Source organism: Sycon ciliatum, chromosome 1 (genome assembly GCF_964019385.1).
Source record: "Sycon ciliatum chromosome 1, ocSycCili1.1, whole genome shotgun sequence".
NCBI lineage: Eukaryota > Metazoa > Porifera > Calcarea > Leucosolenida > Sycettidae > Sycon > Sycon ciliatum.
Window position 1 is genome coordinate 2,969,750 of NC_088643.1, and position 9,767 is coordinate 2,979,516.

At 46.0% G+C, this 9,767-nt stretch overlaps 1 long non-coding RNA gene across 1 annotated transcript in view; it reads right to left on the minus strand.

Moving 5' to 3' along the window:
• The window catches only part of LOC135806794 (uncharacterized), a 28,033-nt gene extending 18,581 nt beyond the window's left edge, over window positions 1-9,452 (minus strand). The window contains exon 1 of the long non-coding RNA XR_010551278.1: window positions 9,407-9,452. This is a non-coding gene — a long non-coding RNA (uncharacterized LOC135806794). The remainder of the gene's footprint in view (window positions 1-9,406) is intronic.
• Between the last annotated feature and the right edge of the window lie 315 nt (window positions 9,453-9,767).

The window sequence follows — 9,767 nt, forward strand, 5'->3', positions numbered from 1 at the left end:
GCCGCAGGCCGAGGTTTGTATGATGGCCTATATTTTCCATATACAGTCCAGCGAAGGGTATATCCGACTTATACCTACCTCAATATACACCCCATCCATCACACAATGCTATACTAACCTTTTTAGTATAGCATTTGTACTATAGTGTACATAGGATGTTGCCTATTTTGGGTACAAGATTGTAAGAACAACAGGGTTCAGCATCTGCAGCACACTGGCTGGGTGGTATAAGGGGTTGCTTGAGATGCATACTGTTGTGGGTTCGAATCCCGCTTGTTCTCTTCCTTTGTCTTCTTTCTTTCAATTTTCTTTTTCAAGTGGAGAGAAAATTTCTAAGGGTATGTTCGATTGTACGAATCCATCAGCCCCGGACCTGGATTCGCCAAATTTGTGCATGTTCGATTGCACGAATCCGGATCCCGAGAGCACGGATTCGGATCCAAGCAACCCACCTCCCAGAGACGGATTCGACGGATTCATTTCCATGATACGACTCATATCTACTCAAAACTCCCAATAATGCGTACACTAGGTCAAGAGTTTACCCCAATTCGTACAGATACTACGGGATGAGCTGTAGCAACGCGGTCGCTAAGGCCTTGAAACGGATTATCGGTTGTGCACATTCGATTGTATCCGTCCGATCGAAGTGATCTGGTCGGCGGAGATCGGGATCCAGTTTCTACAATCGAATGCAGCCTAAGGTTACGTTTGGTTGGTCACATTCCCAAATGGGAATCATTTGGAATCACTCGGAATCATTCTCGCCCGTTTGGTTGGTCAAAAAAGTGCGTTAGGTTGGTCACATTCCACATGATTCCAGAATGGGAATCGCTGAGAATGATTCTTTTTGGAGAATGATCATTCCACCTCACATGCTGGAATGAGCATTCTCATTCCGGAATCAAAAATGATAATGGCTGCCACGAGCCAAACAATGTAGCAACAGGTTCAAGTGCCTCGTATCATGCACCCAGAAGTACCATGACTCTCTCAAGGAAACTAGAGTCGGGTAAAAGAAAAGACAGCCGCCGTTCCTCAACGACATCATGGAATTGTTATGTCAAGTGATTCCTAATTGATTCTGGCGCGTTAGTTTGGTCAGGTGATTCTTGCCGATTCCCATTCCAGAATGGTTGTCATTTACATTCTGAAAATGCCCAACCAAACGCAACCTTAGTCCCTCTTCTTTGAATCCTAAAAAGGAGTATATATGTAGGACTCAGTATAGAGTCCATGCACTATATGATGTCCAGCACCCTATATAGAGTCCATTGGTCCAAAATCCACTATACAGAGTCCAGGAGTCCACTCAGTTTTGATCAGCTTCATCCTGCCGCGCAATCCCCTATAAGGAGTACACTTTTTCCACAAGTCCCCTATTCACAGTCCAGGAGTCCAGTTTATCCAGTCACGCCGTCCTGTGTGTTGTGCCCGAAAGAGAACACATTTTCAGTTTTGCTTGCCTCGTGGCAGCGCATTCCTTTCTTCACTTCAGCCATGGCTGCCAATTCTGCTGTGCAGTTGCTGACAGTAATCTGTCTCGAGCTAACCAAGGAGGATAAGGAGACGTTCAAAATCAAATCTGGAAAGCGTCTTGTGGTTCTCTGAAGACGTTTCATCAGTGCGCGGGATGAAAGCAGAAATTGCAGAACGAGAAAAGTTCAGCACAGTTCAAATCTGACGAGTCAGGTACACTGACGCTCTCTTTCGTTCGACGCCACAAGGATCCCCTGTTTGGCTGGCCATTGCTGCCAGTAAGACGTTTGAACGGTTTCATCAGAGCGAGGGATGAAAGCAGAAAGCGGAGGAAGAGAAAAGTTCAGCACAGTTGCAATCTGACGAGTCAGATACACTGACACTCTCTTTCGTTCGACGCCACAAGGATACCCCTGTTTGACTGGACAAGAGCTGCCTGTACCACCGTGTCAAAAGGCTGTCCAACTACATGGCAGGACGATGACTGAGGTAAGGAAGCTTTTACTCGTTTCGATTGGTCTGCTGTTCTGTCGTTATGCTTGATTTTTTTTTCCATTTTCAAGGAGCGTATCGCGTTTGTTTGATGTTGCTTGAATGAATGCCCTAAAAGTAATCAACCACTTCGTAATAGTCCTCAAGGACTGCAAGGACTTTGCATCAATCGTATATGCATATATGATCGTCTAGCTATCATCAATGGACCGTATGCGTGTTAAAACAAAATGGCGTCACGATTTATTGAAAGTGGTATAGTTGGTGGTACGAGTGTTCAAAACCGTTTGAACTTCATACTGTTCGTCTTCTTTTTGACATGCTCTCTTTCCATCGTCCTTAGCTTTTGTTTGTTGAGAACTGTTTTGGCTTTCTCCTATACCTCTGGGGGATGCCAAGTGATGGTTTTGAGAGGGTGGTGATGGCTGTGAGCGAGAGTTTGCCGATCGGCGTCGTCCTCGGTATAGCGATGAAAATACTAGTTACTGCGCACCTGGCAGATATCACAACACGTCGGAGCGTCCAGGAGCAAAGGAATCTTGGGTTTTCACTGGAATCCAGTTCCTCCAGCATCGTGTAGCCCACCGTCGGTGAATGGCGGTCCAGAAAGGTCGAACCTGGTCTTTTGCAGCATCTCGCAGTCCTGCGAGGCACACTGAATACGCCTGTCATGTATTCTACAAATAAAAATCACGAAGTAGTGGACTTTACAGTGATGAGTCTATCCTGTATGCTGCAAAAGACGCAGGAAATGTGACTGGTGTCCGTACACTGGACGCCAATATCATCCCAGTCTTCTCCTGCAGGATCTGTTTGACATTGACATACCGGTATGCAGTGGGTCGACATTGGCCCGGTTTGGCAGCTATCTGCCTGGGTGGATGTAGCAGGTTTGCATTGGCGCGTCGTCCAGTCCGACATTTTCTTGTAACTGTGGAGTACCGGCAGGGTTTGAGAGGTTGCTCGTGCTGTGAACACATCTCTACTGCTTGTCTCGTCCTGGAAGTGCCGTCTCGCCGCTTCCTTGCTCTACAGTCACGCCGTTATTTCGCTTTGTTTCGTGGTGCAGCTCAAAACCTGCCCAAACAACTGTGAGCTCGCAACATGGTATGGACAAATTGCACCACTCATGCTGGTTAACTAAAACCGGGATAGTCGAGTAAGCGAGTTCACTCCCTGGGCCATGGCAAGATCTGTTCAGCGCGGGCTATTCCAACCTCCAAGTGCATAGTCACCGATCGATCCATGCGATGGTGGTTGACCTACAAAGAGCCAAGGTCTACGAGTACTACTATTGGATGCTGTCTACATGCAGTCAACAAAATCAAAGTACCTCAGTATGCCCCAGAATAGGGCATGTGCATCTATCATGACACAACAGGGGTTCTGGCGGCTCCTGTCAAACAAGCAGTAGCGACTAGTGCCAGCTACCTATTGGAGGCTAGCCGCTACAGTCTGTCACTGGAGATAATTATTATGTTCACTGTTTAGACTGAGCACAATCAATGATGCCCAATCAATCTGCCCAATGTGTGTTCTGTTCCACCTAATTATAACGTCCCATCGCATCAACCCTACTACACGCACATGTCGTCACTCTAGCATGACTTGTGTTATTATTGTTTATTTTGATTCGCACGATAAATAGAGCACAATAAACGTTAACTTGACCGAAGGTTAAAGGCGACTGCAGATAGAGGAACACATCGAGTTACAGGTACCGGCATCAATACAGTATCAGAGAGAAACAAACAAAAATGAGAGGTACGCAGAAAAAACTCTCGTAAGCCCAAGGGGAAGTGGTTGATGAGGGATGAATGCACTCTCCACGCTCATCTACACTGTTCGTGGAAATGCACACATACATGCAATAATATACAACATAGCAATAGCATGCACAGAACCGAACAATTTCATGTTCACACATGCAAGCACAGACCTGAACATTAGTACCAAAAGCCGATACAGGCAATATCCCCATACACACAGACGCACACACACACACACACACACACACAATGTCCCATGTATGCGCCCGTGGCGAGAAAATCACGCAAATCTACAAATGCACTGGATGTGAACCCACAGATTTTCTCTTATAGCAACAATAGCGGATCTGATTCTGAATGAAACACACACACAATACAATCATTGAATGCCCATCCGCAGATGATGGCAGGTCCTGAAAGAACAGGCAGTGTTCCAGTGATGGGGAACAGAACTTCGAGTGGCGAGTGAGGTATACACACACACACACACACGTGCGTGCGCGGGCACACACTAAAGTATTCAGAAATAGAATCGACATCGTAGTATTCATTGGTTGGGGAATGGAAAGGAAAATAAAACATTGCTGTAGGTTATTGTTGTAAGGACACTGGGAGCACAACAGAAAGGTAAGCAACTTGCTTTGAAGCAAAGAAAGTTATTATTCCACGGATCTCAGAAGGAAGGAACGTTCCAGAATGCTGCACTGGCAACAGGCGGCCTGCATGTGCGCGGCCCCTGCAGTCGGTCCAGCTGCCGACTTGCAGTGCTGAAAAGAATGTGCAGTACAGCATGTCACATAGTATCGCAGCCTGGACAAATAGGCGCTGGGAAGTCCTAGTTATGTGCTCACCTACACCACGATGCACCAATCTTCTGAGCTACTTTGGCAACAACTTTGTCCACTTGAGACTCCCATGGGCTGAGCCAGTTGTTGAGGGCTGCACCAAGGTGGACGGCAATGACCGCTGATGGCAAGGCAATCCATGGCACACAGTCACTAGGGCATCGTCAACATGGCGCTGAGGCTGGATCGATAAAATCAACCTTTAGGCTGCCGCGAGGTTGACAACGAGGCCGCTGTCTCGAAGCTAGTCAGTCAGCCTGGTCACCGCCATTGACGAACCCGTCGCCACCGCCAGCAGTGGCGGTAGGTTGTGACAAGTGTGGTGCAATATTGTCAGCAAATTCAGTACTCAGGATAAGATGAGTGACAAAGAGAACGTTGTGTTTGATAATATTGAAGTGAACAGGGATGATCACAAACCCTGCGCGTACTCCACCGTGAGTTACAAGAAAATTCCGAACTGGACGACGAGCAAACACCAACCTGCTACATCCAACCAGGCAGATACTATTACGATAGCTGCCAAACCAGGTCAATGCCGACCTACTGCATAATGTCAATGTCAAACAGATCCTGCAGGAGAAGACTGGGGTGTTGGCGTCCAGTCACTGAGTGTACAGACACCAGTCACATTTCCTGCGTCTTTTGCAGCATACAGGATAGACTCATCACTGTAAAGTCCACTACTTCGTGATTTTTATTTGTAGAATACATGACAGGCGTATTCAGTGTGCCTCGCAGGACTGCGAGATGCTGCAGAAGACCAGGTTCGACCTTTCTGGACCGCCATTCACCGACGGTGGGCTACACGATGCTGGAGGAACTGGATTCCAGTGAAAACCCAAGATTCCTTTGCTCCTGGACGCTCCGACGTGTTGTGATATCTGCCAGGTGCGCAGTAACTAGTATTTTCATCGCTATACCGAGGACGACGCCGATCGGCAAACTCTCGCTCACAGCCATCACCACCCTCTCAAAACCATCACTTGGCATCCCCCAGAGGTATAGGAGAAAGCCAAAACAGTTCTCAACAAACAAAAGCTAAGGACGATGGAAAGAGAGCATGTCAAAAAGAAGACGAACAGTATGAAGTTCAAATGGTTTTGAACACTCGTACCACCAACTATACCACTTTCAATAAATCATGACGCCATTTTGTTTTAACATGAATATCGCGGATTATTATTTTATTTCATGAGAAATGTATTCAAGTTTATCCCTGTGATAATTATGTGAACTCCACGACACTCTTCCTGTAGTATGATGTCAAATACAATGGGATCCACAAACGCAGTGCCAGTGTACTAGTAGTAGTAGGACTAGGAGGATTGCTTGTATGCCAATGACAAGAAAAAGCTTCTCAAGCTAATACTCGTATTCTCTGAAGTAACCGTTTTGATGTCACGAACATGACATTGTGTCAGTGAAACTGCCTCGTGACAACAAATCATTGCATTTCCATCTTGGGGAAGACTGACTGACAGCAACGCTGTACAGATTGTTCAAATCATCTCATTTCAATTTAGTTGCAGTGAAGTGAAACACTGTGTACACTACATGTATGTTGGTGTGTCTGTGCGTCTTGAGTGTGCGCAAACGATCTTATTCCTCGTATTACTAATATAGTAATAGATTATTGTCCCCACCATCACCTGTTCACAGGTCTTTGAGTGGATTGATTTTCATTGAGCATCACATTCGTTGAGAACTTGGAAGTTGTGTGCTCCCATGCATCATTACGGTAATAAGCGTATCCTTGTGCTATCTATTTGTTGCAGGTGTGCTGATCTTCAGAAGCTTGCGGAACTGAGTGCTGCTGAACATTTGCATGGCCATGAGCAATGGTGAAGCTTGCTATTGCACTCTCAGCATGTGCTAGTATTATGCTGACCACTGCACTATGTTACTCTCTTACACTACTACGTGTATGTAAACGTGCGTGTACCCGTCCCCGTACGCATTCGTTTCGTATAATTATTTGTTATCCCTCTTGACTTTACATGTAAATGGGTGGACGTTTGCATGGCTGTTGGAGTTGCATGTGTATTGTGTCTCTACTCTTTTCTTGGTGTTTTCTTGGCGTTGTATAAGTTTGTGTGTGTGTGTGTGTGTGTGTGTGTGTGTGTGTGTGTGTGTGTGTGTGTGCGCGCGCGCACAATAATTTTGAAAACAAATGATCCTGGGCTCTCCATTATTCCCTTTCGATTCTTGGTTTTTTTCTAGGTATTTTCTTGGCGTTGTGTGGGTGTGTGCATGTTTGTGTGCGTGCACAATAATTTGGCAACACTACATGATTGAGATATTGTAATTTGCAGCGTCTGCGAAGAGACCACTTGATTTGAAGATGGTGTTTGTAGGGTTTTTCATGTAATGAAGTGGCTGCAGTGGCGCCTCAATACATATTTTTTATCTTGAGAAGTGAATGATGTAAAGGATTAAAGGGAGAGGCCGTTTTCTGGTTAATATTCACTGCTTACAGCAGGTCCTATGTCTATTTTCGAACTCGATAGGGGATGCCTAATTGGCTGGACTTTATACAGGGGGTGTTGTCCACATAAAGACTCTTTATAGTTGATTTTAAAGTTTGGACTCCGTACAGTTGATTTTGGACCAATGGACTCTATATAGGGGTGAAGCCAATTGGCTGGACTCTATACAGGGAGTGATGTCCATCGAAACTTTGAGCTCACAGTTGATTCCAAGTTTGGACTCTGTACAGTGGATTATGGACCAATGGACTCTATATAGGGGTTGGACATCATATAGGGGCTGGACGCTCTACTGAGTCCAACATATATTAAGTTATTAACAGTATTTATTTCTCTGCAGTGGTTTATATTAACAGTATTTATTTCATTCTTGAGCAAATACATTGAATATACACTGGCCGGGGATCTGTGTGATGAATGGGGGTGTATATTAAGGTAGGTATAATACAAAATAATTGAGAGGCTTTGAATAGTTTTCATCAAAATTTAAATATTTGCCGGGTTGGAAGGTGGGAATCAAAAAAAATCTACGATGAAGAGTCGGTCAACTTACCCGCCTCCATTGTTGTTGTTGTTGATTTTTATTTTACTTCGCAAGGCAAAACGGGCAATGGTGCCCAGTTGAAGCTATTTGAGTCACGCTGTAATAGGAGGCATTCGATTCGGGTCATGCCGAATTGAGTCCTGTGTGAAGTGGGGAGTGCTCATAAGAGGGGCGCTGGTGTCAACCGCGCTGAAATGGGTTACGCTTAGGGCCGATTCCCACTACGGTACCGTGAGTGCCGTGCCGACGATTTGGGTAGGTCACGTGTACCCCACGGTACGAGCTTGAAGCTGAGAGTGATTTACACCTGCGCACAATCATTCCGTGCATTCCGTCGGCAGGCCGGATCACCATTTTTATCAATTTCTGACTTTGGTCCTGAGGGAAAATAGCGGGGGAGATGACTGGAGAAAGCTCAAGAATCAACCAATCGAAAAGCCAAAAGCCAAGAAAAAACTTCGTACCACAAATACAAAAGAAAGAAAAAACTTCCTTTCAGGGAGTAGTAAAATACCTACTACTCACTGCATTCGACCTCACGGAATACCACGGCATGCCATTTCCACCCCCCAGAGACCCTCGGCACCGGAATGTCCACGGCGCGGTACGGCAGGAGCCACGGAATGAACTCGCGCCAAAACTGCCCCTCGCGTGAGCAAATCACCATGGGTACTCACGGCACGGCACTCACGGTACCGTAGTGGGAATCGGCCCTTAAAGGGGAAGTTAAGGCAAAAATTAAAATTTCACCAGTTGTAGTCTTCGGGGTGCTGAGTCGAATGGTCGTAGTCCGAGGAAGCTGAGACGCTCCCTTCCTACTTGAATCCCAATCGAACTCGCGCACTTCCACCGAAACTGGGTGACCGCGCCCTACTAGATGGGGATTTGTATGCAAAATGTCACTAAAAGCGCCATTTCGTTCTTATAAAAGCACGGATGACCGCGATTGGCCCATATGTTGTAGTCTTTTGGATGCTGAGTCGCCTGGTTTTGGTCCGAAAAGGCTGCGATGCAGCGTTCCTCCTTTATTCCCAATCGAACATGGTTGAAGAAGCGGTCACGTGCACCAGGGTGCCCAAATCACCTGGTCACCACGCCAGCAGGCGACAACTTTCACACCAAGGTTCAACTCGAGTTCAACTCGAGTGACAGGACTGCACCCAAAAAAGGTCAAACAGGCTAGTAAGTTGTACCCTGCAGGCACGGCGACCAGGTCACTGCCAGGTGACTGGTGTACGCAGGAGCACGTGACCGCTTGTTCAACCACGTTCGATTGGGAATAAAGGAGGAACGCTGCATCGCAGCCTTTTCAGACCAATACTAATCGACTCAGCGTCCAAAAGACTACAACATATGGGCCAATCGCGGTCATCCATGCTTTTATAAGAACGAAATGGCGCTTTTAGTGACATTTTGCATACAAATCCCCATCTAGTAGGGCGCAGTCACCCAGTTTCGGTGGAAGTCCGCGAGTTCGATTGGGATTCAAGTAGGAAGGGAGCGTCTCAGCTTCCTCGGACCACGACCATTCGACTCAGCACCCCGAAGACTACAACTGGTGAAATTTTAATTTTTGCCTTAACTTCTCCTTTAAGTGTGAGCACACCGGCGAGCCGGCCCCAACGCGTCGGTTTGAATCAGTAAGTGCGGAGGAAGTCAACAAAGTGATGAACTCGCTTCCTAACTTCTGTAATAATTGTCTTTGATAATGTTGTCCAATTGTAAAACTGAAACCTCACATACAACATTCAAATATTCAAATATTGATGATATAGTTCAGCTTCTTACTTGTCACGAGATCCAAGTGAAGACGGAATCACCTTCAGACTATTATCTCCCAGCCATCTATAGGACAAGTATAACGAAACAGGGAGAAGTTCAAGAATGTACACGAAGCAGAGTAGTATTATCAGCGCAGCTTCGTGACTGGAGGAAATAGTGAAACAAAAATCTCTATATAAAATGAAGAAAAGGACCAAAGAGCTACAGGTTACGCTATAATTATCCACTAACACCACCAGTTACTTTACAATCAGCTCGTGCGATCACATTGCACGACATTGACCAACTGGACTGACATACTACACCAAACTGGCAATTAGCTCTACTAACCTCTAGCACATCTAGTTGCATGTATAGTTTTTGTTGA